This window comes from Glycine max, chromosome 18, assembly GCF_000004515.6.
Source record: "Glycine max cultivar Williams 82 chromosome 18, Glycine_max_v4.0, whole genome shotgun sequence".
Lineage (NCBI taxonomy): Eukaryota > Viridiplantae > Streptophyta > Magnoliopsida > Fabales > Fabaceae > Glycine > Glycine max.
Window position 1 is genome coordinate 25,183,896 of NC_038254.2, and position 16,335 is coordinate 25,200,230.

Genomic DNA, 16,335 nt, shown 5'->3' on the forward strand with positions numbered 1-16,335 from the left:
TTGAGAGGGCTACACGCCCTCACCTTGGGTACTAGTTACCCTCACCGTTGAGAGGACTACACGTCCTCGCCAACAGAGGGCTGCACGCCCTCCCTTTCAGAGGACTACATGTCCTCGCCTTGAGAGGGCTACACGCCCTCACCTTGGGTACTAGTTACCCTCACCGTTGAGAGGACTACACGTCCTCGCCTTGGGAGGACTACACGTCCTCACCATCAGAGGGCTGCACGCCCTCACCTCCAGAGGACTACATGTCCTCGCCTTGAGAGGGCTACACGCCCTCACCTTGGGTACTAGTTACCCTCACCGTCAGAGGACTACACGTCCTCGCCTTGAGAGGGCTACACGCCCTCACCTTGGGTACTAGTTACCCTTACCGTCAGAGGACTACACGTCCTCGCCTTGAGAGGACTACACGTCCTCACCATCAGAGGGCTGCACGCCCTCACCTCCAGAGGACTACATGTCCTCGCCTTGAGAGGGCTACACGCCCTCACCTTGGGTACTAGTTACCCTCACCGTTGAGAGGACTACACGTCCTCGCCTTGAGAGGACTACACGTCCTCACCATCAGAGGGCTGCACGCCCTCACCATCAGAGGACTACATGTCCTCGCCTTGAGAGGGCTACACGTCCTCACCTTGGGTACTAGTTACCCTCACCATCAGAGGGCTGCACGCCCTCACCATCAGAGGACTACACGTCCTCGCCTTGAGAGGGCTACACGCCCTCACCTTGGGTACTAGTTACCCTCACCATCAGAGGGCTGCACGCCCTCACCATCAGAGGACTACACGTCCTCGCCTTGAGAGGGCTACACGCCCTCACCTTGGGTACTAGTTACCCTCACCGTCAGAGGACTACACGTCCTCGCCTTGAGAGGACTACACGTCCTCACCACCAGAGGGCTGCACGCCCTCACCTCCAGAGGATTGCACGTCCTCGCCTTGAGAGGGCTACCCGCCCTCACCTTGGGTACTAGTTACCCTCACCGTTGAGAGGACTACACGTCCTCGCTTTTAGAGGACTACACATCCTCGCCAACAGAGGGCTGCACGCCCTCACCTTCAGAGGACCACATGTCCTCGCCTTGAGAGGGCTACACGTCCTCGCCTTGAGAGGACTACACGTCCTCACCATCAGAGGGCTGCATGCCCTCACCTCCAGAGGACTACATGTCCTCGCCTTGAGAGGGCTACACGCCCTCACCTTGGGTACTCGTTACCCTCACTGTTGAGAGGACTACACGTCCTCGCCTTGAGAGGACTACACGTCCTCACCATCAGAGCGCTACACGTCCTCACCTTTAGAGGACTACACGTCCTCGCCATCAGAGGACTACATGTTCCCCATTTTCAAAGGGGGGCATGCCCTCACCTTCAGAGGATTGCACATCTTTGCCATCATAGGACTACACTCCCTCGCCTTCGAAAGGCGACACGTCCTGAACTTCAGAGGGCTACACGCCCTCGCCTTTAGAGGACTACGCGTCCTCACTTTCAGTGGGCTCCATATCCACACCTTAAGATAATTTAAGGTCCTCTGTCCTTAAATGCTTAACCGAGACTTGCACTCCCGGTTAAGGGACCAGTAGTTTCCTTTTAAACGGTTCCTGGGCCACCCCCTGATATTGGAGGAGGGCCAACTGTGCGAGCACAACCAGAGAGGGAGGCTATCACACAGCTACTATGCATACTGGGGCAGGATTTTGCCCGGACTGCTGCCGGAAGACGGGTGCGGATCATGCGCACCAACATGACCACTCTTACACAGATATAGATGACATTGCTACTTAGCAACATTCTGCCCAGCGACCGCAACGCCAATCTCCCCTGCAAAAGTATCAGTTGGTCTGTGTCGTCCCGACATGGGTAAGTATGCATATAGTTCAACTGATTTCTGATACCATCTATTGTTTGCAGGGATCGCACCCACAAGACACCCAGTGGACCCGGAAAAGTCCAACAGGGCCCTGGGGTTTCCAGCTCTGGTTACGGGCCTCTATCAGTCCTACAGGGTGCCCGTACCCCCCCGGCGAGGTTATGTCATCATAGGTAAGTATGCACATCGCTCAACTGATTTCTGATTTCATCAATTGTTTGCAGGGATCGCACCTGCAAGACACCCAGTGGACCCGAAGAAGTCCAACAGGGTCTTGGAGTTGTCAAGCTCTAATTACGGGTCTCTGTCAGTTCTACAGAGTACCTGTAACCTCCAGCAAGGGCATCAGGCCCCCTACTGATCGAGCTTTCATCAAGAAGTACTGCGTCCCTAGGCAGGCGCAGGGCGAAACACCACAGCAGCATTGGGATGGCCGGTAGCGGGCAATAGACACACCGCCACCACCTCTAGAGTTCACCTCAGCTCATCCGCAAAAAGGTTAGAGCGTTGCCTACGACACATGGCCGACCAGCAGGCTACCAAGTCCAAAGCCAAAGGTAAGCAAAGTACTAGGTCAGTGACTGACAAGTCATAACGCGTCCAGCTAAAGACGTTAAAGAAGCGCTACTAGGAGGCAACCTAGTACCTTTTGAATCTATGCTTGTTATTTGATCACTTTTTATAGTAGGACGCACCTAGTTGCTCATGATCCTGGGGATTTAAATAAAACAAGCGCAAGCTCGAAAGGTAGTCATACCTCACAAAATATATATATGTATGTTTAGGTAGTGAAAATACCTTAGATATGCATGTATGTAAACAAAAAACACTTCACAAAATATATATATGTATGTTTAGGTAGAAAGATACCTTAGATATGCATGTATGTAAACAAAAAACACTTCACAAAATATATATATGTAGAAAGATACCTTAGATATGCATGTATGTAAACAAAAAAATACTTCACAAAATACATATATGTATGTTTAGGTAGAGATATACCTTAGATGTGCGTGTATGTAAACAAAAAATACCTCGCAAAACATATATATGTCTGTTTAGGTGGCAAGATACCTTGGATATGCATGTATATAGCAAAAATACCTCACAAAAATATGCACATGTTTAGGTAGCAAAATACCTCATGAAAAAAAAAAAAAAAAAAAAAAAAAAGAGAGAAAAAAGAAAAATAAGTTGTCTAGCTAAAAACCGACATGCTTTTGAAAAGAGATGATTTCCAACTTTTCTTTGAAAAAATTCATTGATCATAACCAATTTTTGGAAAATGTGTCTACACCTGAAGGGTGAATGCTGTGAAATTTCCCCGGACGCCCGAAATGGACTCGGATGAATGCCCAAATTGATAAAAGAACATATTTTGGAAACATTGGGTTGATTAAAATAGAGGAAATGAATCCTGAGCCCTAGCATCACATGACCATAAAAATTTGACATTTGAGTGTCCGCATAGATGCATGCATGACCAGTTTTGCATAAAGTTTCCAAATCATCATTTTTGCATTTGTGTCATGGAAATAATGTGAGGCATCCCTTTTATCCTTGAGCCAAACCAAACCCCGACATGTATCATGTCTAGCCATTCTACAAACCTTGAGCCAAAATCCTGACTCACCATAATCCTTACTCTCGGAAGCAAAAAGGAAGAGAAGGAAAATTTCCAATCAAAGAGAAAGCAAAAAGGAAAAGAAAGGAAATTCCCAATCAAAAAATGGGAGAAAGCAAAAAGAAAAGAAAGAAAATTCCCAATCAAAGAATGGGAGAAAGAAAAAAGAGAAAAGAAGGAAATAAAGCTCCTGATCAAGGATCGAAAGAAAACAGAAGTAATGTGCAGAGAGGTCTTTGGACCAGACAATATCTGAACAATACAGAATTGTCACCAAATGAACAAAAAGAAGGAAAGAGAACCACAACCTAAAATAGTCTTCTCCCTTTAATTACCAACCAAAATCCCGTGCGCTAGCGACCTTTTTTTCTCGCCCCGCACTAAACAAAAAAAAAAAAAAACAGAAAAAGAAAAAGCCAGAAAAATCAAAAGCCAAAAACACACAAAAGCCGAAAAACTCCCCAAAAGAACCCATTCCCAAGGGAAGTCCTATTTGATCCATGATCACGCATGTAATTTTTGATTTGATAGGAAATAATTTGCAAAGTCAAGTCATGACATATCTATGGTTCGGAATTAGGATGAAACACTTACCTGTGCGAGATTGATACACTTTGAGTGATTTTCTTCTATTTTTGTCGAACCCAGTGTTTCCTCTAAATGGTCATTTAGAAACGAGATGCTAACATCCAAAATCTCATTTATGGTTATGGGAGATTTCATCAGCAGACTCTCCTTCCCCGGTAGGCGCATTGTTTTTCACTCAAAAAAGCATATGCTGCTCTAAATCAGTTGGAATATTTGTCTCTTTGCTAAAGCATGTTTGCATTTTAGTGGAGAAAACACCGAGACTTTTTCAAGTCTCACAAGTTATCCAGAACTACGTAGGTCTGAGTTCCTCATTGGAGGATACGTAGGAGCAAGAGCTTTGCTTTTGTCGGCCGCCCCATAATCTTTGTCATACTGACCCTGAGGTCATGTGACGTGCACTCTTGTATCATCCAGAGGCGGCGGGCCCGATGATACGCGGAGATACCTTACGGTTATCCGCACCCTTTTGTCATCCAGAGGCGGCGGGCCCGATGACAAGCAGAGACCAAGTTTGGTCATTCTGCACCCATGATACGCGGAGATACCTTACGGTTATCCGCACCTTTTTGTCATCCAGAGGCGGCGGGCCCGATGACAAGCAGAGACCAAGTTTGGTCATTCTGCACCCATGATACGCGGAGATACCTTACGGTTATCCGCACCTTTTTGTCATCCAGAGGCGGCGGGCCCGATGACAAGCAGAGACCAAGATTGGTCATTCTGCACCCATGATACGCGGAGATACCTTATGGTTATTCGCACCCTTTTGTCATCCAGAGGCGGCGGGCCCGATGACAAGCAGAGACCAAGTTTGGTCATTCTGCACCCATGATACGCGGAGATACCTTACGGTTATCCGCACCTTTTTGTCATCCAGAGGCGGCGGGCCCGATGACAAGCAGAGACCAAGTTTGGTCATTCTGCACCCATGATACGCGGAGATACCTTACGGTTATTCGCACCCTTTTGTCATCCAGAGGCGGCGGGCCCGATGACAAGCAGAGACCAAGTTTGGTCATTCTGCACCCTTGTATCATCCAGAGGCGGCGGGCCCGATGATACGCGGAAATACCCGAGTGGTTATCCGTATAAACATTCTTTTGCTATCTGTAAGACAGAACGCTTGATAGCATGCAGAGGCTGACATAGTCTTCTGCACCTTTTGTTCCTCCGGGAACAACAACTCATTTACATGCGGAAATTTCATGGTCGCCCGCGACTCTCGTCAACCGAGAGGAGCGAAATTAGTGTCATACACTAATTTTCGGGGACCTTTGCTTGATGACATGCGACCATTCTTTGGTCCTTGTGAGGTGCTTGGCATCCATCATTAGGCAATTTGTGAAATTCTAGGAGCGACAAGTCACGGTCACCCGCGACTCTCGTCAACCGAGAGGAACGAAATTAGTGTCATACACTGATTTTTGGGACCTTTGCTTGATGACAAGCGACCATTCTTTGGTCCTTGTGAGGTGCTTGGCACCCATCGTTAGGCAATTTGTGAAATTTTGGGAACAACGAGTCATTTGCATGTGGAGATTTTATGGTCACCTGCGACTCTCGTCAAATCGAGAGGAACGAAATTAGTGTCTTATCTTTACTTTCCTTTTATCTCCAATAAAAGACAAGTAAAGAGGGGCAACTGTCATACCCTAATTTCGTCCGGGGACCTTTGCTCGATGACGTGCGACCATTCTTTGGTCCTCGTGAGGTGCTTGGCACCCATCATTAGGCAATTTGTGAAATTTTGGGAACAACAAGTCATTTGCATGTGGAGATTTTATGGTCACCCGCGACTCTCGCCAAATCGAGAGGAACGAAATTAGTGTCTTATCTTTACTTTCCTTTTATCTCCAATAAAAGACAAGTAAAGAGGGGCAACTGTCATACCCTAATTTCGTCCGGGGACCTTTGCTCGATGACGTGCGACCATTCTTTGGTCCTCGTGAGGTGCTTGGCACCCATCATTAGGCAATTTGTGAAATTCCAGGACATGCCGAAAAACCAAAAAAATATTGATGCACAATCCGTAAGTTTCCGTGACACACCGGAAATCAAATGGAAGCATCGTTGCATAATTAAGTGAGGTTCCGTAACATTCCGTAAGTCAAAAAGGGGATGATTATGTAATCCGCAAGGTTCCGTAACATTACGGAAAGAAAACAAGTATCGTTACGAAATTCGTAAGTTTCCGTAACTTTACGAAAAAAGAATCACCAAAAAATAGCAGAGGGGGGTGTACTTAGTAAAAATGGGGGTGCAAATAGCACCCAGGCCCATTTGGGCCCTCCAGAAGATTCCTCCAGAAGGCGGTTGCTTCTGGAGGAAGCAACCCTGCTCGCCTGGGCGAGCTGGGCGGCAACCACCTCCCCTATTTTGCTATAAATAGGGGAGGAAGTGAAGAAGAAAAGGGTCCAGCCCCTTAGGCACTTCTCTCTCTTTCGAATTTGCTTGGAAAAATTGTTTCCGTGAAGAAAATCTAAGCCGAGGCGCTTCCGAAACGTTTCCGTAACGTTTTTCGTGAGGAATCTCGCAAAGCTTTCAACCGTTCTTCGACGTTCTTCATTCGTTCTTCATCGTTCTTCGATCTTCAACGGGTAAGTACCTCGAACCAAGCTTTTCGATTCATTCTATGTACCCGTAGTGGTCCACATTGTGTTTCGTGCATTTTTATTCTCGTTTTGTTTACTTTTTATACCCCCTGTTGACGTGCTTAAGCCATTTTACTTAAGTCATTTCTCGCTTAACTTAAAAATAAAATAAACTTCCACCGAACGTTTGAATTGTATTATCCATTAACTTCGGTTAAAATAAATTCCGACCGTTCGGTCGTGCCGTAACCACGTTGGAAATCAAAAAGAGGTAAAAAATAATATAATAATCAAAAAAACATCTTTTAGCAAAATAAAGCGGAAAATCAATCGGACGTTTTCTCTTTGGGATTTCTCATTCTTAATCGAATTGATTAATAACTAAAGTGAAACTAAGGCTAAAATCAACTCGCCTAGTCAAGCTCGTCCATAAAAAATAGGCTTTTTGAAGTTTGTCATTTCATTTTCTCACTAAGTAAAATGGATCATTTTTAAGGTCCAACGCCTTAAAATGATCACCTCTTAAAATAAAAAAGAATCACTTGATAAGAAAGAACTACGTAGGTCTGAGTTCCTCATTGAGGATACGTAGGAGCAAAAGCCCCGCTTTTGTCGACCACCCCAAGAGATCGTTAATGGTCCAATGCCTTAACGTTTCTCTCCTTTCAAAAACAAGAGATCGTTAATGGTCCAACGCCTTAACGTTTCTCCCCTTTCAAAATCAAAAGACCGTTTAATGATTCAACACCTTAAATGACCTTTTGTTCAATAAAAACATATTTTGCAAAAAGACAAAAAACAACTTAACCAAACACTTTGTTCCAAAAAGAACTACGTAGGTCTGATTTTCTCATCCCAAATTGAGGAATACGTAGGAGCAAAGGGAAACACCCTTGTCGACCACAAAAAGAGAAAAATATAAAAAGGGCATAAAGGATATAAGAACATAAAAGGGAACATAAAAATCAAAGTCATGTTTGCACATTCGATTAAAGGCTGCCGTCCCTTGGGACGGGCGTGTGGGGTGCTAATACCTTCCCCGTGCGTAAATACAACTCCCGAACCTTTCACTAAAAAGTTCGTAGATCACGTCTTTTCCGGTTTTTCCGACGTTTTCCTCAAATAAACGTTGGTGGCGACTCCGCGCGTATTCCTTTCGTGGAACACGCATCCCGCGAGTCTCGCGTCGCCCTCCCGCCGAAGGGTAGGTTGCGACATTATGGATCAAAGAATAATAGGGTATGTGCTTTAAATTGACTGCATAGGAAAAATCACCCTTTAGGTTTCTTGTTGAACACCATTTAGGAAAAATCACCCTTTTTCGTTTTCATTTAATTCTTTGTACTATGCCTTACTTGGAACTTTTATATAATTGAAGGCTAGTGATTGAAGCTTTGAAAAGGCTATTGTTGTTCTTGTTTCTGTTGAATGTAGTTTCTTCTGTAAATCACTAAATCCCTTGTTATTTATTGAATAACTCTCCCCTTTTTTTCAAACCTTACTTTTTTGTGCCATGTGATGTTTTAACATAAGCTTGCGCAGAATAGAGATTGCATACTTGTAAATTCGTACATAGATTTGTAGTTTTATGTAAAAAATCAAGTTTTACTTTTGAAGTCAAAAAGTAATTTCCAAACATGCAATTCTTCATCTTTCTAGTGTTGGATTTACATTTGTACTGAGTTTTATTGCAGTTGAAAAATCCACTACCATTTAATTTATCCTTTTGCATAACAGGTTGGGTTTGTGAATTCCTTGGCTTTTGCAAAATCAGGAGAATTCTTAGTTGCTGGAGTTGGACATGTGAAAATTTTCTCAAACTGTGTCCTGCTTGTATGCTTCTTTTTTTTTGTATACTATTTACTGAAATTTCGCTGGAAACACTGCCATGGACAGAAAAGCTATCTGTGATGTTGGGGGTTAAGATGATTATTTAATGCTTTTCTCTGCTCCTTCAGTCTGAATTATGGTTGCAGACCGTTGTCCTCAAAGTTGGTATGTCATGTCAAGGGTGTGCTGGAGCAGTAAACAGGATTTTGGAAAAAATGGAAGGTATTTTTATTCCTGCAAGCTATATCTACTATCAGATCCAAAATGAAAATGATCTAGTAATTGTAGCAATGTAGTATCTTACATGTGAATTTTTTTGTAGTAAACTCAGAAAAATGCAGATCAAACCTGTGTGTTCTCTGTCAATTCCATTGACAAACTAGTGCCTTGCTTCTGTCAGTTTTATCACAATCAAAATATGCTGCATGCTTTACATTCTAAATTTTTAATTATCATAACTATTTGGTTTGTTTTGTTAATTTTGATGTTCTTTTTCATTCCTTTGTATAATTTCTTTAAATTTGTGTGTAATGCCATTTGTAATGTTAAACACCAGAAGTTCCAGTTAATATCTTTTTCTCTTAAACTTCTTGCCATTTTCTGTTGGGTGATTAAGTGGTTTTCCTGTTCACAATTAACTTTCGGACATAATCAAGAATACCCTGCACAAGTCAAGGGCTGTTAAGGCTGACTAAAATTTGCCAAGACTCAGCAAAATAACATAACATGGAGAGTGTTAAAAAAGTGTGTACTCATAACAAGGGTAGAGAGGCTGAGGACCACCCGCCGGAGACACCGGAAGAGACTTCTCAGCCTCTGCAGCCGCAACCATTTGCTTCTTCTTCATTAATAATCTCTTCCCAATCCTCACTCTTCTCATTGTTTGCAAGTCCCCAAACCTTACTATCACCATCTTTTCTTCTTCTGCATTTGTCCCCATAGTGCTCTTGGCTTCCTCCACAACCATTGATGTAAAATTTATACTCTTGTTTCAAATAGACGAATATAAACAAAAAAACACATTAATTAAGAAAATGAATTAGTACTGGCATTTAGTTGTATTAATTTTATTTAAAAATAAATATTTTTTTTTCTAAACTACCCTTTCTTAAAACTTGATAACAAACAATTTTAAATGAGCGTATGAGAATGAGAGTTGCTTTCATATGGGAAAAAGAAATAACCTCAGGCTTTAATGGAAGCAGTCACTTTTAAATTGTTGAGTTGCTTTATTTATTATGGGTGGTGTCGTGATGCAGTCACGTATGTATGTAATGTAAGCTTTCAAAAACTGAAAGTGCTTTAAATGAGCATGAGTTATCATAATATATAGGCCATCAAATGCAATGATCATCAAATGATGACGCTTTATTTATTAATGAGTTTTGACTTTTGAGACTCTTCTTCTACTTGCACTTGGGTTCTTTCCAGTTTTAATTCCAACATTCTAACTCCAACCATCAACTATGGATGCCACCTCCACTCTTCCGACACCGGCATCACCGACATTGCTTTGCACTCCTCCGGGATCAAGTCAGAAAAAGGTATGTGATGTGTTACTTATTGCTTCTAGTTTGCTGTATTTGTCCCTCTTAAGCAACTAAAAAATATTCTTGATTTTTTACTCTTATATAATTAAAGATTTGTTTGTTTGTTTGCTATGCGTCTTCCTTTCAATTCCCATCTCATCCTTAACGTTAAAATCAACAAGCTTATTCACAAATGGTTGATTGGTTTCCATAATCTAGATAGAGGATCGATAAACAAAACTATGGAGATTAGTGTATTTTATAATTACCTCAACAGTGACCATTTGGAATGCAAAGAGGGAAAGTAATAATAGGATGAAGTATGAACTGGAAAGGAAAGCTAAGAATAAAAGAGAGTGGTTGTGAGTTGATCGAAGTAAGAGAGGTTTAGTTGTAGAGTCTTCAACACTAATACCTTCCTAGAGAGTGTGAGGAATGGCCACTTCCAAGAATCTTTTTCAAGCAGACAACTCATGCCATTATATACCAAAAAATTAAATATAATAATAACAGAGATCACCATTTCCAGTTGTAAATGATTTTTGTTTCCTTTCATTTATTTTTCAAAAATATTACTTTGACAAATAACTAGAATAAGAGATACACGAATATATATATATATATATATATATATATATATATATAATAAATATCACTATTTATATTCATATATTTTAATTTATAATTTATGCTAGCATATAAATTAATAAAATAAATTATTATTATTATATTATTATTATTTTTAAATTTTTATTATTAATTAATTTAGTAGTAGTATGAACCAAAATTTTAATTCTTTAGAAAAAGACTCAAATAAAAAGATATAATAGAAATTAAAAGGTTATTTAAGCCTTAAAAATATTAACTTAATTTTTCATTAACATAAATTAATTATTATTTTGGCCTAATTATTCAATTTTAACTTTGGACCATTTAAATAAAGTAAAGACATTTAACTCCAACCATCAACTATGGATGCCACCTCCACTCTTCCTTTCAATTTTAACTTTGGACCATTTAAGCTTATTTTGGCCTAATTATTCAATTTTACAAGGAATATACACCAGACATATCTGGACTTTGTGCAATGTCGCGTTGCTTTCCATTTCCACCACCAGGATATACAAACAAGGGATATGAAAAAGAAGGCTACAACAGAGGACGTGGAATTACTGACAAAGGTTAACGTACTTTCCTTATATTCACAGGGTACATTTTGTTTCATTATCATGATTTGGGATGCAAAAATGAAATTTCTTGTCAATTGTGTAGCTGTTAAATATAAGATACATCTTTGCAAATGGACCATCAAATTGTTTTTTAAGAATATACGTGCTATGTGGCTATCAATATAACTCATCCATGATGTGGTTTAATTATGTACATCCCTTTGTTCTGAACCATAGATGAATTGGATTTGCTGAGGGTCCATTTTAATTGTGTCCTTACTCTGTTTTTTCCTTAGAGTTGGGCAGCATTGGCGGAGAAAGTTAGATTGGTGCTCAATGAGTATCCACAACTCAGGCTAACCCAAGGGAGAAAAGTGCTAGAGATCTGTCTAACCATTAAATAGGACAATGGCAAGGCTCTTGAATTTTTGTTAGAATCATTGGGTGAGTAGATAACTATATATATTAATTCATGCAAAAATATCCTTACTTTGATATCTCACCTACCTAAGCTACATATATAACATATATTTGTTCTGATTCACTATAATAATACTATTTGCATATTTCTAGGGTACGAGAATTCGAATGATGTATTTCCAATCTATATTGGTGATGATCGAACTGATGAGGATGCTTTTAGGGTAACAAATGTTGTCACGCCTAGTTAGTTAGTTAGAGGTGTTCATGTTAAACATATACCTACAGTTGAAGATGATAGATACATATTAAAGACTTTTACCTACAGTTAAGAGATGCAAGTAGAAGTTAATGACTTTTACCTACACACTATACATAGTAGGTAAAACCTATAGTGACAGACAATTAGTTGTCATTATACGGCCCCTCAAAGTTGACGGAAGAAACGTCTGTAGGACAAAGTCTATCATACATTTACCTACAGATTTTTTATTTATAGTGACAGTTTTTGTCCGTAGGTATAGGTCATTTTTCTTGTAAATTTTATAAGTCTATCCAAAATTCATTATTATTGAGCCACTTACCATATTAACTCACACACGAAGCCCAATAGTGGTGGACATGAGAGGATCTATTGGGAAAAATCTATATTCTACATTGATGATAGATAGTGTTGAATAATGTATATAAACGAGGGAGAACCCTTATTCATTTAGCTTGACTTAGTTTTGTTAGTTTTTGGCTTGAGGGGTGTTAACCTCATGTTTATGTAGCTTTTTTTCTTTGTTGGATTACATTTTTTGGTTGTAGCACATCTATGTGTCTTTTAGTTGTTATAGGATTAGCATATATGTATGATGGGTGACTCTGCTTTGTGTTCATTCTTTGCTCGGGGGAGGTATATCTTATACCAAAACCTGTTTCAATATATTAATTCCATTTTGATGTTCAAAAGAAATAAAATCAGTTAACTTTTAATGTTTGAGTTAGGCTCAAACTCAAATTTTAAGAATAATGCATATAGTTGATTTTTATGATAATTACTTTGAAATTTAAATCTGAAATCATTTTTAATTAATTGATAATATAAGACACTAATAGTACATGAAAATTAAACAATTTGTTTTAGGTTGTTGTAGTTGTAGGTAGCTTTTGCTAGAGACATCTTGGAACGGTAGGCGAGAGAACATATAGGCTATATTTTATGTTCGGCGTGTTTAAAAAATTGACATAGTTTATGGGTTGAGTTGAAACAAACAGAATGGAACAACATAGAATTTTGTCACCCTGTTTGTGTGCCAAACACTACCATATATTTTTTTTACAGTAATAAGGTTTGAGTTCATTAAAACTATTGCGTTGGTTTGAGGATATGTGCTTATTGGTTTTGTTTGGTTTCCTCTGAATTGAAGATCTGCTGTGGTTGGAAAATGACCCTAATGCAACACTCAGGCAAAAAGAATGCATTGATGGATTCCTTGGCTCTTATGTCTTCATTGATTGGATGAAAAATAATCAGATAAAACAAGTAAGCATTTCCTTTGAACTTGATTCTCTGTTGGTATAGAAATTTTAAGCATGAAAGTGCCACGTTATTGGAGCAACTAAGGTTGCACGGGAAACTTCTACTTTTTGAAACAGGTAGTGTAAGACACTGGATTTAAACATTAAGGTTGATGCGATTTTATTAGTTAGCCTTAAATATGCTTCTCATATCAGTAATACACTCCATTTTCAAATTCCTATCTTTTTTTTATTTTACTATTTAATCTTTCTAAATTTTTGTATTTGATATTTGTCGTTAGTCTAAATCTGTTAAGTCATAACATGGTGAGTTAACAAAATGTCACATCATCAGCTAAGTAAGAATGTGAGAGACTAACAAGAATCACGTCATCACTTAATGGACTTATACTAATGACAGATACCAAATACAAAAATTTGAAAAACTCAAGTAACAAAATAAAAATAAAATCATAGGTAGCAATCTAAAAAAAAGATACATTACATGTATAAATAACATATTTAAACCTATTAGTTATATATATTTTTCTTTATCCCTAGTTTTATACTAGTAAGTAGTAACCAATATCTAAATTAAACTACACTAACCGATTTCTTATAAAATATAATGACAATGTACTTTAGAAACTAAAGAAGTTAAAACTCACATGAAATGATGAAAATATACGAATTAATACTTACTGGTAGGAATAAAAACTAAATAAATAGAAGTATAGGGACTAAGGGTGTGTTTGGGAAAATGTTGGGTTGAACATAACCCACGTTTTTCCCAATCCACCAGGGTGCTTCCTTCTTTGTTTGCAGCTGCGGAAAGCGTGAAAGGACATTTGCAAGGCAGCAAATGACAAACCAAACATGCACTAAAACCACCAAAAGTTATTCCAGGGACCAAAACTCAAATTAGAAACTAAAAGGATTAAACTTTGCTCTAAATCAACATATTAAAATCTTTTACACTGTTTCTGTGTCAAAATTAAATATGTCCTTTCCTATTTGTCTCCACATCAAAATTGTCTAGACTTGTTCATGGCATAGGTTGAAAGATTTTTGGATATTATTTTAATGTAGTTCAGATTTTTGTTGAGGTTCTTAGGGTCTGGGTTTTTCTTACAGATTTTGGTTGCTGGGATGTGCACTGATATATGTGTGCTGGATTTTGTCTCGTCTGTCTTGTTCTTGTCTGCAAGAAACAGTGGTTTCCTTCCTCCTCTGGAAAATGTGATCATATCTTCCCAAGCTTGTGCTACTTATGATTTGCCATTACATTTGGCATTTGGTGCAACACTTGATTATCTTAATGTTGCTTTGCTTGAATTTATATCTTAATTGCCTAAACTTCAGCGCTAAAAGTCAGAAGACATTTCTTTTCTTAATTTCCTAAACTTCAACTGTATTGTTTTTCAGAGTTGACTTGTATTACAGAAATTTTAAGCATAATCTCAATAGCCTGGAAGTAGATAATAAACATAACCTAAATATTCAGATGCTGGGCGATGGTAGTTCATCTGACATTAAGAAACACTTAATTATATCTAAGAAAGCCAACTTACGCTGGCAAACACGTATCCGTGCTCTGTTACTATATGACAATGAACACTTCAAGACCTTGTTTCTGCTGACATTTGTGCTGTATTTAGATGTTAGTTAAGTTTAAACACGCATGGCTTACTTTCATTCTTAACTATGGTACACTCTAAAATCAGAAACTTTTATTTACTTGACCCAGGACCTTCATTAAGGATGTGAATAAACTTAGAAAGATAAAAATGTTTTCAACCACCCCCTACGAGGTTATCTGTTACTAGTGCTAAGTTTTCACTTTTTGTTGATAGGATGTCTCACTTCAGCCAATTTTGTGCTCGCTTTTTGAAGTTTAACCTATCTATGATATTCCTATTGGTAAACAAAAAACATCAGAGGTTATCCCCATAGTTTCGATGAGTCTTCTAGTGCATAACTTGTGTTAGCGCTAACATGGTTTGTCTTTGTGACCGTCAAATTGCAAGCAATTGTCATGCTGGTCTTTCATGATAAAGTAAAAAAATTCAAACAAACATTTGTGATAAAATGGATGAAATTTCAGTTTATATATATATATATATTTTTTTTTTATTTTATTTTTTTTTGAAAGGTTCAATGTTTATTTATCTATTCTTGTTTTCTACATTGCAGGAGCTAATGCATCACATTAGCCTTTACATTGCCTGTGGAAGGGGAGCCCATATAGCTTCAGAAGTGTTGTTTGAATAATTAAGGGGTGTTATGGAATAACTGAAAGAGCGTTAAGTGTTAGTATAAGTAATTGAGAATTGGAATAATTGACAGCATCTGTTACTCTTCAAGTATATATATATATATATATATATATATATATATATATATATATATATGAGAGAGCATTGAATATTTGAAAATGTCCATAAATAATAATAAAAAATGTGTATTTTCTTTTGTACCCATAATATTTGTGTGAAATATTATAATTAATTTTTACTGAAAAATCTGACTGATTACTTTTAATAGAATATTTCCTTTCAATTAAATTTTTTCCTTTCATAAGACTTGAATTCCACAAGATCAAATTGAGTATAATTTATTTGAAAGCACAATAATATTTTAGTTACCTAGTGAATTAAGCTCCTCTAAAGTGTAGTTTCTACTTTAGAGAATAAAATGTGTATATATTAATAATGTGTAACAGTAAATGGTTGAGCACGTTACAATTAGTCTTAATCCCAATCATGATTAATTTTGAATATTAATCGTGATTGGTATAGGTATTTAAAATAATCATATCAATTAATTTTACATTAAAATGCTTGTTACGACATGAAATAAAATTGATTATTGTTATAAATCACATGCGCTTAAGTCTTGGAGTGGATGAGTTCTAAGATATGAAAGTGAAAGTCACTTTTGGACTGTGAAATTTTTTTTACACCATTGAATCTATTGGTTTTTAAATGGAAGGATTACATTTTTTTTCATCTATTAATTTTTTCTTTATATTTTCTTTGTATTTCCCGGATTGTCCCTATCTTTCTCTCTCACAACAACTGTAACTTCTGACGCTGTCACGTGACGACTCCAAAGCCTCCGTGAAAGACAACACCTCCACGCTTCCATGTTACCTTTTTTCAGGTCTTGAAGGAAAGTTACAAATTTGAGATACA

General features: G+C 38.4%; 1 pseudogene; it reads left to right on the top strand.

The window, feature by feature from the left end:
- LOC100797398 (nicotinamidase 1-like) overlaps positions 1 to 15,412 on the top strand; it is a 28,949-nt pseudogene extending 13,537 nt beyond the window's left edge.
- The last annotated feature ends 923 nt before the right edge of the window (positions 15,413 to 16,335 follow it).